This window comes from Equus caballus, chromosome 28 (assembly GCF_041296265.1).
Source record: "Equus caballus isolate H_3958 breed thoroughbred chromosome 28, TB-T2T, whole genome shotgun sequence".
In the NCBI taxonomy this organism is placed as follows: Eukaryota; Metazoa; Chordata; class Mammalia; order Perissodactyla; family Equidae; genus Equus; species Equus caballus.
This window is the reverse complement of record NC_091711.1, coordinates 5534644-5551609: the sequence shown is the minus strand read 5'-3', so window position 1 is coordinate 5551609 and position 16966 is coordinate 5534644.

The following is a 16966-nucleotide window of genomic DNA, read 5'->3' as shown; positions in this document are numbered from 1 at the left end:
GCAGCAACACTGCTTGCAGATGATGAGGAAATCCAGGCACACTGCAATCACTGCAGGATCACTGCATCCACTGCATGTTCACAGCATCCTCATTCAGGGACACAGCAGGGTGCACTGCAACCACTGCAGGGACACTGCATCCAGATGAAGTGGCACTGCAGGTGCACTACAATTACTGCAGGATCACTGCATCAGCCTTCATGAGCACTGAATCCTAATTCACAACATACTGCATCCACCTTGTATCACACTGCAGACACTGCATGTGCACAGCATCCACATTCAGGGATGTGGCAGGGGGCTCTGCAACAACAGCAGCTACACTGCAACCAGCTGAAGGGGCACTGCAGGTGCACGAAATGACTTAATATTCACTCTATCCACCGCATAGGCACTTCATCAACATTTCAGGACAATGCCAGGGGCACTCCAACTACTGGAGGGACACTGCAGTCCCCTTCATGGGCACTGCACCCTACATCACAACATACTGCATAAACCTTTAAGTACACTCCATGCACTGCATAGGCACTGCATTCACCTTCAGTGACACAAAAGGCGGCACTGCAACCCCTGCAGGGACACTGCTTTAAGCTGATGTGAAAATGCAGGCGCACTGCCATCACTGCAGGATCACTGCATTGACCTTCATCGGCACTGCATACTACAACACACCACAATGCCTCCACATTGTGGGACACTGCATCCACTGCATGAGCACTGCATCCACATTCCAGAACAATGCAGGGGGCATAGCAACCACAGCAGGGACACTGCGTCCAGCTGAAGTGGCAGTGAAGGCGTACTGCAATCACTGCCAGCTCACTGCATTCAACTCCAGGGCTCTGCATAATCTGTCACAACATAAGGCAACCAACTTTTGGTACTCTGCACCCACTGCATGGGCACTGCATCCACATTCAGTGACACAGAGCGGGGCACTGCAACAACTGCAGGGAGACTGCAACAAGTTCAAGTGGCACTGCAAGGTCACTGCAATGACTGAGGATCACTGCATCCTCCTTCATGATCACTGAATCCTCAAACATATCATAAGGCATCCACCTAGAGGGACACTGCATCCACTGCTTGAGCACTGCACCCACATTCATGTAAGCTTCAGCTGGCACTGCAACCACTGCAGGATCACTGCATCCACATTCATGGGCACTGCATCCTCCGTCACAACATACTGCATGCACATTGTGGGTCACTGTATCCACTGCATCGGCACTGCATCCACGTTCAGGTACACTGCAGTTGGCTATGCAACCACTGCAGGAACACTGCATCCTATTGAAGTGGCACTGCAAGCGGACTGTAATCACTTCAGGCTCACTTTTAGACCATCGTGGTCACTGCATCCTCCATCACAGCATACCGCATCCACCTTGTGGGACACTGTATGCACTGCATGGGCACTTCATGCACATTCAGGGAAACTGTAGAGGGCACTGCAACCACTGCAGTTTCACCGCATCCACCTTCATGGACCCTGTATCCTCCGACAAAACATCCTTCATCCCCCTTGTGAGACACTGCATCCAATGCCTGGGCACTGCATACACGTTCTTGGACAATGCAGTGTGCACTGCAACCACTTCAGGGACACTGCATACAGCTGTAGTCACACTGCAGGCACACTACATTCAGCACAGGCTCACTCCATCCACCTTCATAGGCACTGCATCTTCCATCAAAACATACGACATCAACCTTCTGCGACACTGCAACTACTGCATGGAGACTGCATGAACATTCAGGGAACTGTAAGGGACACTGCAACCACTGCAGCATCACTGCATCCCCCTTCATGGGCCCTGCATCCTCCATCACAACATACTGCATCCACCTTGTGGGACACTGCAAGCACTGCATGGGCACTGCGTCAACATTCAGGAAAACTGTAGGGGGCACTGCAACCATTGCAGCTTCACCGCAGCAACCTTCATGGGCACTGCATCCTCTGACACAACATACTGCACCCACCTTGTGGGACACTGCATGCACTGCATGACCCCTGCATCCACATTCAGGACAATGCAGGGGACACTGCAACCACAGCAGGGACACATCATCCACCTTCATGGGCACTACATCCTCCATCACAACATACTGCATGCACCTTGTTGGACGCTGCAACCAATGCCTCGGCACTGCATCCACATTCTCCAGCAATGCAGTGTGCACTGCCACAACACTGGGACACTACAGCCAGATGAATTAACACTGCAGGAGCACTGCAATGACCACAGGATCACTGCATCGTCCTTCATGGGCACTGAATCCTACTTCACAACATACTTGCATCCACCTTGATTCACTCTGCAGACACTGCATGGGCACAGCATCCACATTCAGGGACATGGCAGTGGGCTCTGCAAACACTGCAGCTACACAGCATCCAGCTGAAGTGGCTCTGCAAGCGCACTGCAATCACTTCAGGCTCACTGCATTCACCTTCATTGGCACTGCATACTACAACCACCACAATGCCTCCACATTGTGGGACACTGCATCCACTGCATGAGCACTGCATCCACATTCCAGGACAAAGCAGGGGGCATTAAAACCACTGCAGGGACACTGCATCCAGCTGAAGTGGCACTGAAGGCATACTGCAATCACTGCCAGCTCACTGCATCCTACTGGTGGGCACTGCATCCTCTGTTACATCATATGGAAACAAACTTGGTACTCTGCATCCCCTTCATTGAAACTGCATCCACATTCAGGGACATAGAATGGGGCACTGTAATCACTGCAGGACACTGCAGCCAGCTGAAGTGGCATGGCAAGTTCACGGCAACCACTGCAGGATCACTGCATCCACCTTCATGGGCACTGCATCCTCCATCACAAAATAGTGCATGCACATTGTGGGACACTGCATCCACTGCATCGGTACTGCATCCACGTTCAGGGACACTGCAGTTGGCTCTGCAATCACTGCAACAACACTGCATCCAGCTGAAGTGGCTCTGAAAGCACACTGCAATCATTTCATGCTCACTGCATTCACCTTCATTGGCACGGCATACTACAACCACCACAATGCCTCCACATTGTGGGACACTGCATCCACTGCATGAGCACTGCATCCACATTCCAGGACAAAGCAGGGGGCATTACAACCACTCAGGGACAATGCGTCCAGCTGAAGTGGCACTGAAGGCATATTGCAATTACTGCCAGCTCACTGCATCCAACTCGTGGGCACTGCATCCTCTGTCACAACATACGGAAAACAAGTTTTGCTACTCTGCATCCACTGCATGGCCATGGCATCCACATTCAGGGACAAAGAATGGGGCACTGCAACAACTCCAGGGACGCTGCAGCCAGCTGGAATGGCACTGCAGGTGCACTACAATGACTGCAGGCTCACTGCATCCAGCTTCCTTGGCACTGCATCCTCCATCTCAGCATACCGAATCCACCTTGTGGGACACTGCATGCACTGCATGGGCACTGCATCCACATACAGGGAAACTGTATGGGGCACTGCAACAACTGCAGGTTCACCTCATCCACCTTTCGTGGGCACTGCATCCTCCAACAAAACATACTGCATCTGCCTTGTGAGACACTGCATCCAATGTATGAACCCTGCGTCCACATTCCAGCACAATGCTGGGGGCACAGCAACCACAGCAGGGACACTGCATGCAGCTTCATGGGCACTGCATCCTCCGTCAAAAAATACTGCGTAAACCTTTAGGTACACTGCATCCACTGCATTGGCACTGCATTCACCTTCAGCAAAACAGGAGGCACTGCACCCTTGCAGGTACACTGCTTCCAGGTGATGTGGAAATGCAGGCGCCATCACTGAAGCATCACTGCATCCACTGCATGTTCAGAGCATGCACATTCAGGGACACAGCAGGGTGTGCTGCAACCACTGCCGGATCACTGCATCCACCCTCATGGGCACAGCATCCTCCATCACAACCTACTGCATGCACCTTGTGGGACACTGCATGCAAAGCCTGGCAACTGCATCCATGTTCTCAGACAATGCAGTCGGCACTGCAACCACTGCATGGACAGTGCATACAGCTGAATTTGCACTGCAGGTGCACTGCATTCAGCACAGGCTCACTGCATCCACCTCCGTGGACACTGCATTTTCCATCAGAACATATGACATCCACCTTGTGGGACACTGTAACTACTGCATGGACACTGCATCCACATTCAGGGAAGTTTAGGGGGCACTGCAAATACTGCAGCATCACTGCATCCACCTTCATGGGCCCTGCATACTCCATCACAACATACTGCATCCACCTTGTGGGACACTGCATCCACTTCATGATTACTGCATCCACATTCCCGGACAATGCGGGGGGCACTGCAAGCACTGCAGGGACACTGCATCCACCTTCATGGGAACTGCATCATCCGTCACAACATACTGCATCCACCTTTTGGGACACTGGATATACTGCCTGGGCACTGCATAAACATTCCCGGACAATGCAGGGGCACTGAAACCACTGCAGCAACACTGAAATCAGCTGAAGTGGCACTGCAGGCGGACTGCCATCACTGCAGGGTCACTGCATACACCTTCATCAGCACTGCATACTACAACACACTACAATGCCTCCACATTGTCCGACACTGCATCCACTGCTTGAGCACTGCATCCACATTCCAGGACAATGCAGGGGGCATTACAACCACTGCAGGGACACTACATCCAGCTGAAGTGGCACAGTAAGTTCACTGAAATGACTGGAGTATCACTGCATCCTCCTTCATGATCACTGAATCCTCCAACACATCACAAGCCATCCACGTTGAGGGACACTGCATCCACTGCATGAGCACTGCATCCACATTCAGGTAAACTGCCGGGGGCACTGCAACCTCTGCACGATCACTGCATCCACCTTCATGGGCACTGCATCCTCTGTCACAACATACTGCATGCACATTGTGGGACACTGCATCCACTGCATGGGCACAGCATCCACGTTCAGGGTCACGGCAGTTGGCTCTGCAACCACTGCAGCAACACTACATCCAGCTGAAGTGGCACTGCAGGTGAAGTACAATCACTGCAGGCTCACTGCATCCACCTTCATGGGCACTGCATTCTCCGTGACAACCTATTTCTTAAACGTTTAGGTATACTGCATCCAAAGCCTGGGCACTGCATGCACGTTCTCGGAAAATGCAGTCGGCACTGCAACCACTGCAGGGACACCCCAGCCAGCTGAAGTGGCACTGCAAGTTCACTGCAATGACTGCAGGAAAACTGAATCCTCCCTCATGATCACTGAATCCTCCAACACATCATAAGGCGTCGACCTTGAGGGACAATGCATCCACTGCATGAGCACTGCATCCACATTCAGGTAAACTGCAGGGGGCATTGCAACCACTGTGGGATCACTGCATCCACCTTCATGGGCACTACATCCTCCATCACAACATCCTGCATGCACATTGTTGGACGCTGCATCCACTGCATGGGCACTGCCTCCACGTTCAGGTACACTGCAGTTGGCTCTGCAGTCACACAAGCAACACGGTATCCAGCTGAAGTGGCACTGCAGGTGCAGTACTATCACTGCAGGCTCACTGCATCCACCTTCGTGGGCACTGCATCCTCCGTCACTGTATACCACATCCACCTTGTGGGACACTGTATGCACTGCATGGGCACTGCATACACATTCAGGGCAAATGTAGGGGGCACTGCAACCACTGCAGTTTTGCCACATCCACCTTCATGCATATGGCATCCTCTGACAAAACATATTGCATCCATCTTGTGAGACACTGCATCCACTGCATGAACCCTGCATCCACATTCCAGCACAATGCTGGTGGCCCTGAAACCACTGCAGGGACACTGCATCCGCCTTCATGTACACTGCATCCTCTGTCACAACATACTGCATAAATATTTAGGAACACTGCCTCCACTGCATGGGCACTGCATTCACTTTCAGGGACACAGAAGGCAGCACTGCAACCACTGCAGCAACACTGCATCCAGCTGAAGTGGCACTGCACGTGCACTAACCTCACTGCAGGATCACTACATTCACTTTCATCGGCACTGCATACTACAACACACCACAATGCCTCCACATTGTGGGACACTACATCCACTGCATGAGCACTGCATGCACATTCCCGGACAATGCAGGGTCATTGCAACCCCTGCAGGGACACTGCATCCAGGTGAAGTGGCACTGAAGGCGTACTGCAATGACTGCAGGATCACTGCATCCTCCTTCATGATCACTGAATCCTCCGCCATATCATAAGACATCCACCTTGAGGGACACTGCATCCAGTGCATGAATACTGCATCCACATTCAGGTATACTGCAGGGGGCACTGCAGCCACTGAAGGATCACTTCATCCAACTTCAAGGGCACGGCATACTTCGTCACAAAATACTGCATGCACATTGTTGGACACTGCCTCCACAGAGTGGGGATTGCATCCACATTCAGGGACACTGTAGTTGGCCCTGCAAACACTGCAGCAACATTGTACCCAGATGAAGTGGCACTGCAGACGCAGTGCAATCACTTCAGGCTCACTGCATCCACCTTCGTGGGCACTGCATCCTCAGTCACAGCATACTGCATCCACCTTCTGGGACACTGCATGGGCACTGCATTAAATTCAGGGAAACTGTAGGGGGCACTGCAACCCTTGCAGGTTCAACGCATACACCTTCATGGGTACTCCATCTTCCGACAAAAGACACTGCATCTGCCTTGTGAGACACTGCATCCACTGCATGACCCCTGCATCCACATTCCAGGACGACGCCAGGGGCATAGCCACCACTGCAGTGACACTGCATCCACCTTCATGGGCACTGAATCCTACGTCACAACATACTGCATGCACATTGTGGAACACTGCATCCACTCCATGGGCACTGCATCCACGTTCAGGGACAGTGCAGTTGGCTGTGCAACCACTGCAGCAACACTGCATCCAGCTGAAGTGGCACTGCAGGTGCACTCCTTTCACTGCAGGCTCTCTGCATCCGCTGCATTGGCACTGCATTGACATTCACAGAAAATGCATGGGACACTGCAACCACTGCAGGGACACTGCTGCCAGCTGATGAGGAAATGCAGGGGCACTGCAATCACTGCAACATCAGTGCATCCATGGCATGTTCACAGCATCCACATACAGGGACACAGCAGGGTGCACTGCAACCACTGTCGGATCACTGCATCCACCTTCATGGGCACTGCCTCCTCCGTCACAACATACTGCATGCACCTTGTGGGACACTGCATCTGATAGCTGGGCACTGCATCCACGTTCTCGGACAATGCAGTCAGCACTGCAACCATGGCAGGGACACTGCATCCAGCTGAAGTGGCACAGAAGTCACACTGCCATCACTGAAGGATTACTACATTCACCTTCTTTAGCACTGTATACTACAACACACCACAATGCCTCCACCTTGTGGGACACTGCATCCACTGCATGAGCACTGCATCCACATTCCAGCACAATGCAGGGGTCAAGGCAACCACTTCAGGCACACTGCAAAGAGCTGAAGTGACAGTGAAGGCGTACTGCAATCACTGCTGGCTCACTGCAGACTACTCTTGGGCACTGCATCCTCTGACAACATACGGCAACCAACTTTTGGTACTCTGCATCCACTGCATTGGCACTGCATCCACATTCAGGGAGACACAATGGTGCACTGCAACCACTGCAGGGACACTGCAGCCAGAAGAAGTGGCATTGCAGGTGCACTGCAATGACTACAGGATCTCTGTATCCTCCTTCATGATCACTCACTCCTCCATCACAACATAAGGCATCCAACTTTTGGGACACTGCATCCAATGCATGAGCGCTGCACCCAAATTGAAGGACACTGGAGGCATCACTGCAACCACTACAGGCTCACTGCATCCACCTCGTGGGCAATGCATCCTCCGTCACAACATACTGCATCCATATTGTGGCACAGTGCATGCACTGCATGGGCACTGCATCCACATTCAGGGAAACTGTAGGGGGCACTGCATCCCTGCTGTTTCACTGCTTCCACCTTCATGGGCACTGCACCCTCCAACAAAACATACTGCATCCACCTTGTGAGACACTGCATCCGCTGCTTGACCACTGCATCCACATTCCAGGACAATGCCGGGGGCACTGCAACCATGGCAGGGACTCTGCATCGACCTTCATTGGCACTGCATCCTCCTTCACAACATACTGCATAAACCTTTAGGTACACTGCCTCCACTGCATGGGCACTGCATTCACCTTCAGGGAAACAGAAGGCAGCACTAGACCCCTGCAGGGACACAGCTTCCAGCTGATGTGTAAATGCAGGCACACTGCAATCACTGCATGATCACTGCATCCGCTGCATTTTCACAGCATCCACATTCAGGGTCACAGCAGGGTGCACTGCAACCACTGCTGGATCACTGCATCCAACTTCATGGGCACTGCATCCTCCGTCACAACATACTGCATGCACCTTGTGGGACACTGCATCCAATGCTTGGGCACTGCATCCACGTTCTCGGAGAATGCATTGGGCACTGCAACAACTGCAAGGACACTGCCTACAGCTGAAGTCACACAGCAGGCGCACTGCATTCTGCACAGGCTCACTTCAACCACCTTCTTGGGGAGTGCATCTTCCATCACAACATATGACATCCACCTCGTGGGACACTGAACTACTGCTTTGGCACTGAATCCACATTCAGGGACAAAGTATGTGGCACTGCAACCACAGCAGGGACACTGCAGCCAGCTGATGTGGCACTGCAGGTGCACTGCAATGACTGCAGGGTCAATGCATCCTCCTTCATGATCACTCAATCCTCCGTAACAACATAAGGCATCCATCTTGTGGGACACTGCTTCCACTGCATGGGTACTGCATCCACAATCAGGGACACAGAAGGGGGCACGAAAACCAGTGCAGGTACACTGCATACACCTTCATGGGCAATGCATCATCTGTCATAACATACTGCATCCACCTTGCGGTGCACTGAATCCAATTCAATGGCACGGCATTCTCATTCAGGGACACTGCATGAGGCACTTCAACCACTGCAGGATCACTGCATCCACCTTCATGGCCATTGCTATCCCCAACACAACATACTGCATCTACCTTCAGTGACACTGCAGCCATTGCATGGGCACTGCATCCATGTTCAGGGACACTGCAACAAGCACTGCAACCCCTGCAGGGACTCTTGATCCAGCTGCAGTGGCACTGCAGGCACACTGCAATCACTGCAGGATCAGTGCATCCACCTTCATGGGCACTGCATTCTCATTCCTGTGCAATGCAGGCAGCACTGCAACCACTGCAGGTACACTGTACACAGGTGAAATGGCACTGCAGGCGCACTGCAATCACTGCAGTATCACTGCATTCACAGTCGTGGGCACTGCATCTTCCGTTCCAACATACTGCATCCACCTTCAGCGACACTGCATCCACTGCATGAGCACTGAATCCACATTCAGGGACACTGCAACCAGATGAAGTGGCACTGCAGGTGCACTGCAATGACTGCAGGATCACTGCATTTTCCTTCATGGGCACTGAAACCTACTTCACAACATACTGCATCCACCATGGGTCACACTGCAGACACTGCATGAGCACTGCATCCACATTCAGGGAAACTGTAGGAGGCAATGCAATGACAGTAGCTTTACCACATCCACCTTCGTGGGCACTGTATCTTGCATCACAACTTACAACAGCCCCCTTGTGGGACACTGCATCCACTGCCTGGGCACTGCATCCACAATCATGGACAAGGCAGGGGGCTCTGCAACCAATGCAGTAACACTGTATCCAGCTGAAGTTGCACTGTAGGCGCAATGAAATCACTGAACTTTCCCTGCATCCACTGCCTTGGCACTGTATCAACATTCCACGACAATGCCGGGGGAACTGTAACTACTACAGGGACACTGCATCTACCTTCATGGGCACTGTATCCTACTTCACAACATACTGCATCCACCTTGGGTCACACTGCAGACATTGCATCCACATTCAGGGAAAATGCCGTGGGCACTGCAACCACTGCAGGGACACTGCATCCACCTTCATGGGCACTGGATCCTCTGTCACAAGATACAGCATAAACCTTTAAGGACACAGCATGGACACTGCATTCACCTTCAGGGACACAGAAGGAGGCACTGCAACCCCTGCAGTTACACTGCATCCAACGGAGGTGGCACTGCAGGTGCACTGCAATCACTGCAGTCTCACTGCATCTACATTCGTGGGCACTGCATCCTCCATCACAACATACTGCATCCACCTTGTGGGACACGGCATGCACTACCTAGGCACTGCATCCACATTCCCAGACAATGCAGGGGGCACTGCAACCACTGCCAGATCACTGCACCCATCTTCATGGGCACTGCATCCTTCCTCACAACATACTCCATAAACCTTTAGGTACAGTGTGTCCACTGGATGGGCACTGCATTCACCTTCAGGGAAACAGAAGGCAGCACTGCAACCACTGCTGTATCACTTCATTCATCCTCATGGGCACTGCATCCTCTGTCACAGCATACTGCATGCACCTTGTGGGAAACTGCATCCACTGCATGGGCACTGCATACGCATTCTGGGACAATGCAGGGGGCACTGCAACCACTGCATAGACATTGCATCCAGAGGAAGTGTCACTGCAGGTGCACTGCAATGACTGCAGGATCACTGCATTTTCCTTCATGGGCACTGAATCCTACTTCACAACATACTACATCCACCTTGGGTCACACTGCAGACACCTCCTGGGCGCTGCATCCATATTCAGAGCCATGGGAGGGGGCTCTGCAAACACTGAAGCTACACTGCTTCCAGCTGAAGTGGCACAGCATTCGCCCTGCCATCACTGCAGGATCACTGCATTCACCTTCATTGGAACGGCATACTACAACACACCACAATGCCTCCACATTGTGGGACACTGCATCCACTGCATGAGCACTGGATCCACATTCCAGGACAATGCAGGGGGCATTGCACCCACTGTAGGGACACTGCATCTAGCTAACTGGCACTGAAGGCGTACTGCAATCAATGCCGGGTCACTGCATCCAACTCGTGGCCACTGCATCCTCTGTCACAATATACGGCAAGCAAATTTTGGTACTCTGCATACACTGCCTGGGCACTGCATCCACATTCATAGACACAGAACGGGGCACTGCAAACAGTGCAGGGACACAGCAGCCAGCTGACGTGGCACTGCAAATCCACTGCAATGACTGCAGGATCAATGCATCCTCCTTCATAAACACTGAATCCTCCATCACAACATAAGTCATCCTCCTTGTGGGACACTGAATTCAGTGCATGAGCACTGCATCCACATTCAGTTAAACTGCAGTTGGCAAGCAACCACTGCAGCATCACTGCATCCACCATCATGGGCACTGCATCCTCCATCACAACATACTGCATAAATGTTTAGGTACAGTGCATCCACTGGATGGGCACTGCATTCACATTGATGTACACAGAAGGCAGCACGGCAACCTCTGCCAGATCAATTCATCCACCCTCAGGGGCACTGCATCATCTGTCACAACATGCTGCATGCACATTGTGGGACACTGCATCCACTGCATGGGCACTGCATCCACATTCAGGGACAATGCAACAGGCACTTCAACAACTGCGGGGACACTGCATACAGCTGAAGTCGCACTGCAGCCTCACTGCATTCAGCACTGGTTCACTGCATCCACCTTCGTGGGCACTGCATCTACCATCACAACATAAGACATCCACCTTGTGGGAGACTGCAACTTCTGCATGGGCACTGCATCTACATTCAGGGAACTGTAGAGGGCACTGCTACCTCTGCTGTATGACTGCATCCACCTTCATGGGCCCTGCATCCCCCATCACAAGATACTGCATCCACCTTGTGGGGTGCAACCCAACTGCAACCACTTCATGGCTACTGAATCCACATTCCCGGACAATGTGGGGGCTCTGCAAGCACTGCAGGCATACTGAAACCACTTTCATGAGAACTGCATCATCCGTCATAACATACTGCGTCCACCTTGTGGGACACTGCATCCACTGCATGGGCATTCCATCCACATTCAGTGAGAACGCAGGGGGCACTGCAACCACTGCAGCAACACTGCAACCAGCTGAAGTGGCACTGCAGGCGCACTGCCATCACTGCAGGATCACTGCATTCACCTTCCTTCGCACTGCATGCTACAACACACCATAATGCCTCCGCATTGTGGGGCACTGCATTCTCTGCATGAGCACGGCATTCACGTTAGAGTATAATGCAAGGGGCATTGCAACCACTGCAGGGACAATGCATCTAGCCAAAATGGAAGTGAAGGCATACTGCAATCACTCCCGGCTCATGGCATACAATATTTGAGCACTGCATCCTCTGTCACAACATACGGCAACCTACTTTTGGTACTTTGCGTCCACTGCATCCACATTGAGGGACAATGCAGGGGGCACTGCAACCACTGGCGGATAACTCCATCCACCTTCATGGGCACTGCATCCTCTGACAACACATATTCTGTCCGCCTTGTGAGACACTGCAACCACTGCAGTGAGACTGCATCCACCTTCATGGACTCTGCATCCTCCCTCATAACATACTGCATAAAACTTTAGGTACAGTGTATCCACTGGATGGGCACTGCATTCACCTTCAGGGACACAGAAGGCAGCACTGCAACCACTGCTGGATAACTTCATCCATCCTCATGGGCACTGCATCCTTTGTCACAACATACTGCATGCACCTTGTGGGAAACTGCATCCACTGCATGGGCACTGCATCCACATTTTAGGACAATGCAGGGGGCATTGCAACCACTGCAGGGACACTGCATCCAGATGAAGTGGCACTGCAGGTGCACTGCAATGACTGCAGGATCACTGCATTCACATTCATCGGCACTGCATATTACAACACACCACAATGCCTCCACATTGTGGGACACTGCATGCACATTCAGGGAAACTGTAGGAGGCACTGCAACCACTGCAGGCTCACCACATCCACGTTCAAGGGCACTGCATCCTCCGACAAATCATACTGTATCTGTCTTTGAGAAACTGCATCCACTGAATGACCACACCATCCACACTCAGGGACACAGCACAGTGCAATGAAACCACTGCTGGATCACTGCATCCACGTTAATTGGCACTGCTTCCTCCATGACAAAATACTGCATGCACATTGTGGGGCAATGCATCCAATACATGGGCACTGCATTCATGTCCTCAGACAATGCAGTGGGCAGTGCAACCACTGCAGGGACATTGCAGTCAGCTGAGGTCGCACTGCAGGCAGACTGCATTCATCACAGGCTCACTGCATCCACCATCGTGGGCACTGCATCTTCCATCAAAACATACGACATCCAACTCGTGGGACACTGCAACTACTGCATGGGCACTGCATCCACATTCAGGGAACTGTAGGAGGCACTGCAACCACTGCTGCATCACTGCATCCAAGTGCATGGGCCATGTAAGCTCCATCACAACATACTTCATCCACCTTGTGGGACACTGCATCTACTGCATGACTACTGCACCCAAATTCCCGGACAATGTGGGGGGCACTGCGAGCACTGCAGTTTCACCGCATCCACCTTCATGGGCACTGCATCCTCCAACAAAACATACTGCATCCACCTTTTGAGACACTGCATCCAATGCAGGATCACTGCATCCACTGCATGTTCACAGCATCCACATTCAGGTACACAGCAGGGTGCACTGCAAGCACTGCAAGATAACTGAATCCACACTCATGGGCACTGCATCCCCCATCACAACATACTGCAAGCACCGTGTTGGAAACTGGATCCACCGCATGGGCACTGAATCCACATTCAGGGACAATGCAGGGGAACTGTCACCACTGGAGTGACACTGCATCCAGATGCAGTGGCCCTGCAGGTGCACTGCAATTACTGGAGGGTCACTGCATTGTGCTTCATGGGCACTGAATCCTACTTCACATCTTACTGCATCTACCTTGGGTCACACTGCAGACACTGCATGGGCACTGCATCCACATTCAGGGACATGGCAGGGGTCTTTGCAACCACTGCAGCATCACGAATCCACCCTCATGGGCCCTGCATCCTCCATCACAAAATAATGCATGCACCTTTTGGGAAACTGCATCCACTGCATGGGCACTGCATCCACATATCGAGACCAGGCAGGGAGCACTGCAACCACGGCAGGGACACAGCATCCAGCTGAAGTGGCACTGCAGGTGCACTGCAATCACTGCAGGATCACTGCATCGTCCGTCAATGGGCACTGGATCCTACCTCACAACATACTGCAACCACCTTGGGTCAGACTGCAGACACTTCATGGGCACTTCATCCACATTAAGGGACATTGCTGGGGACTCTGCAAATACTGCAGCTGCACTGTATCGAGCTGAAGTGGAACTGCAGGAGCACTGAAATCACTGAAGTTTCACAGCATCCACTGCATTGGCACTGCATCAACATTGCAGGACAATGCTGAGGGCACTGCAACCACTGCAGGGACACAGCATCCACCTTCATGGGTACTGCATCCTCCGTCACAACATACTGCATAAACCTTTACGTACACTGCATTCACTGCATGGGCACTGCATTCACCTTCAGGGACACAGAAGGTGGCACTGCAACCCCTGCACGGACACTCCTTCAAGGTGTTGTGGAAATTCAGGCGCACTGCAATGACTGCAGGATCACTGCATCCACTGCATGTTCACTGCATCCACATTCAGGGACACAGCTGGGTGCTCTGCAAGCACTGCTGGATCACTGCATGCTCCTTCATGGGCACTGCATCCTCCGTCACAACATACTTAATAAACCGTAAGGTATGCGGCATTCACTGCATGGGCACTGCATTCACCTTCAGAGATACAGAAGGCGGCACTGCAACCCCTGCAGGGACACAGCTTCCAGCTGATGTGGAAATGCAGGTGCAATGCAATCACTGCAGGATCACTGCATCCACTTCATGTTCACAGCATCCAGATTCGGGGACACAGCAGGGTGCATTGCCACCACTGCCGGATCACTGCATCCACCTTCATCGGAACTGCATCCTCCATCACAACATACTGCATGCATCTTGTGGGAAACTGCATCCAATGCCTGGGCACTGCATCCATGTTCTCGGACAATACAGAGGGCCCTACAACCTCTTCAGGGACACTGCAAACAGCTGAAGTCACACTGCAGCTGCACTGTATTCCGCACAGGCTCACTGTATGCACCTTCTTGGGCACTGCATCTTCCATCACAACATACGACATCCACCTTGTGGGACAATGCAACTACTGCATCAACACTGCATCCACATTTAGGGAACTGTAGGGGGCATTGCAACCACTGCAGCATCACTGCATCCACTTTCATGGACCCTGCATCCTCCATCACAACATACTGCAGCCACCTTGCGGGACACTGCATCCACTGCGTGGGCACTGCTTCCACATTCCCGGAAAATTCAGGGGACACTGCAACCACTGTAGGGATACTGTTTCCAGCTGATGTGGAAATGCAGGCGCACTGCATTCACTGCAGGATCACTGCATCCACTGCACGTTCACAGCATCCACATTCAGGGACATAGCAGGGTTCACTGCAACCACTGCCGGATCAATGCATCCACCCTCATGGGCACTGCAACCTCCATCACAACATATTTCATGCACCTTGTGAGACATGCACCACTGCATGGGCACTGCATCCACATTCAGGGACAATGCCAGGGGCACTGCAACCACTGCAGGGACACTGCATCCACCTTCATGGGCACTGCATCCTCTCTCACAACATGCTGCATGACCTTGTGGGACACTGCATCCAATGCCTGGGCACTGCATACACATTCCCAGACAATGCAGGGGGCACTGCAACCACTGCAGGGACACAGCAGCCAGCTGAATTGGCACTTCAGGTGCACTGCAATGACTGCAGGGTCACTTCATCCTCCTTCAGGATCACTGCATCCTCCATCACAACATAAGGCATCCAGCTTGAGGGACACTGCATCCACTGCATGAGCACTGCATCCAAATTAAGGTAAACTGCAGGTTTCACTGCAAGCAATGCAGGATCACTGCATCCACCTCCATGAGCACTGCATCCTCCTTCACTACCTACTGCATGCATATTGTGGGACACTGCATCCACTGCATGGGCACTGCAAACACGTTCCACGACACTGCAGTGTGCCCTGCAACCACTGCAGCAAAACTGCATCCTGCAGAAGTGGCTCTGCAGGTGCGCTGCAATCACTGCTGGCTGACTGCATCCAACTCGTGAGCACTGTCTCCTCTGTCATAACATTCATCAACCAAATTTTCGTAGTCTTCATCCATTGCATGGTCACGCAATCCACATTCAGGGACACAGAACGGGGCACTGGAACCACTGCAGGTTCACCGCATCCACCTTCATGGGCACTGTATCCTCCGACAAAACCTACTTCATCTGCCTTGTGACTCACTGCATCCACTACATGACCACTGCATCCACATTCATGGACAATGCCAGGGGCACTGCACCATGGCAGGGACACTGCATCCACCTTCATGGGCACTGCATCCTCTGTCACAACATACTTCATCCACTGGATTGGCACTGCATTCACCTTCAGGGAGACAAAAGTCGTCACTACAACCACTGCCGGATCCCTGCAGCCACCCTCATGGGCACTGCATCCTCCGTCACAACATACTGCATGAACCTTCTGGACACTGCATCCACTGCATGGGCACTGCATCCACATTCAGGGACAATGCATCAGGCACTGCAACCACTGCAGGGACACTGCATCCACTTGAAGATGCACTTCAGGTGCACTGCAATGACTGCAGGATCACTGCATCGTCTTTC